The sequence below is a fragment of the Tachypleus tridentatus genome, chromosome 7, assembly GCF_004210375.1.
Source record: "Tachypleus tridentatus isolate NWPU-2018 chromosome 7, ASM421037v1, whole genome shotgun sequence".
NCBI classification, from domain to species: Eukaryota; Metazoa; Arthropoda; class Merostomata; order Xiphosura; family Limulidae; genus Tachypleus; species Tachypleus tridentatus.
In genome coordinates, this window is record NC_134831.1 from 163,012,130 (window position 1) to 163,014,343 (window position 2,214).

The 2,214-nt window shown below is 28.8% G+C and overlaps 1 long non-coding RNA gene across 1 annotated transcript; it reads left to right on the plus strand.

Annotated features, from left to right (window-relative positions):
* Positions 1-209: 209 nt before the first annotated feature.
* Positions 210-1,563, plus strand: LOC143258198 (uncharacterized). The gene is made up of 2 exons (XR_013032185.1): positions 210-279; positions 1,332-1,563. It is a non-coding gene; the product is annotated as an uncharacterized LOC143258198 (long non-coding RNA).
* The last annotated feature ends 651 nt before the right edge of the window (positions 1,564-2,214 follow it).

The following is a 2,214-nucleotide window of genomic DNA, read 5'->3' on the forward strand; positions in this document are numbered from 1 at the left end:
CGAGCGGTTCTTTTAATAGTTTTAGTGTCCCTGTGATAGATCATGACTCTAATTCTTCTATAAATTCCTACTTCCGTGCATAAAAAGTACCTGTGTTCTAATACATCCGAAGCTAGCAAGATATAGAATTCGTAAGTTGTAATAACTTTCGAGCCTTTATTTTACGCTTTGTTAAATTTCACTAACTACATAAATACGAATATTAATAGATCAGAGAAATGAAGACTACAACAATTATTATACTGTTGATGTTTACAACACTGTTGGAATCAACTCCAGGTGAGATTATAAATTCTTTGACACTGAATTCATACAAACAGTTTAAATGTTATGATAGAAATATCAATTAAAAGTTTGTCTTTATCATTTAAAAAACCTACTACAATGTTTTATTTATTGTTTGTCATGGATGGAGGTTTTCAAGATTAATATTTAATAAAAGTAAGATAGTTTATAACAAAAATGTGTATCTAGAAATTCGAATATTGTCTACGTTTCTAATGAATGAGTGTGAAAATAATACTTCTGTTGACGATTATATATCTTACTGGAATTTAAAGTAAGAATTCAAATTACTTCGAAATGATTTCATATGTTAACAACAATACAGGGTAACACAACCATACTATTTTATAAGACTTCTCCTTATAACTTTGAAAGTAAATCTTTTAATTGAAATTCTGTTTGTTACAACTGAATATAAAACTGAAATTAATGCATGTTAACAATAACAGATAATCGTTTCAGATGTGTTTTGTTATTAATGAACGAGTGTATTAAATCATTTACATTTAATACGACAGTTGTTTGGTGATTTCATCTGGTGTGATGATGTTTGTTATAACAGTGTATAGTTGTGAAAACAATATATCTATTTCATGCCATGTAAGACGCACTTTTTTTTCTTTCAAAAAATACCTTAATCCCTATATGCCTTCCAAAACAAAAGCGATTGTTTAAGTAATGAGGTTAGCTTAGGATCTAATGAAATCAGCCTCTCGTATAGATCGTAAACTCATTACTTACCAACTAAGAATTTTCAATGGCATAAAATATTCAATTTAACTAATATTGTCCATATACTGGGGAGTGTATGATATATTTACTCAGTAACTTTTACAACCAAAATCAAGCATGCATCAAGGTGTTGGTAACTGTGTTAGTTTGTTTTATTGTTTTCTTAGAATTTTTTTTCCAATAACGTAATTTTAAGAGTTTTTATGAACATAGTGTTTATCGGTTAGGCTTCACAAATAGATAAATAGGGAGTAAAGAAAATATATTAAAACATTATCAGTGATATGTCTTCTAATTATGTGATTTTTCTTTAGTGAGTGACGGTGTGGGGACTTGCCGAGATGGCATCATATGTTCAGGAATATACGCTTGTTGTGATGTTCCTCCTACCTATTGTTGTTTTAATGGTGTTGGAATTGAAAGTGGATCTGGTATCGGGTTGGGAAGTGGATCTGGTATGGGATTGTTAGGGTAAAAGAGAAAACAAAACTGAGTATACTACAGTTTTCACATGGAATTTCTTTATCAATAAAAAATAAAAAATAATTTTTGTATTTGGTCAGTTTTGTGCCTACTAATAAACATAGGAGGGATAGAAACCTCAACTTTAACATTATATGTCACTTCTTTCTCCACAAAGGTAAATGAATTTAAAGCCTCTTACAAACAATAAAGCTTAATATTTTAATCGTAAATATTAGAAAACATTCACATATTCGTAGCTTTGATAATTTCTTTCTGTTTCTGTCTAATAACATGAAACATGTTCGACAATCGAAAATATTATTTGGGCCATACAATGAAACGTGTAATGAAATGTTTTATAAAAACATCTATATCTCAAGAGTAAAACAGAACAATAATGATTGTGGATAAGTAATCAATGATCTTTTATTTTTATGTCACAAAACATTATGCGAATTTGGCATTTCATTGTAATAAAGTTGGAAAAAAAAGATTTCTTTCAAATAAAATGACGCAGGATCTCATCATACTTGGATTTCATCGTTATGCAGCAGTATATATTTCCAAACCTGATTATGTTTCGTAAAATATTATGGAGTCAACACTTTGCAACATGTAATTATAATAATTATCAAAATACTGAAATATGAATGTAAACCTTATACATAAATAAAATATGACACAGTGCCATCTTCTGTAAAAAGTAAACAAAATACTGTTTCAGACATGTGA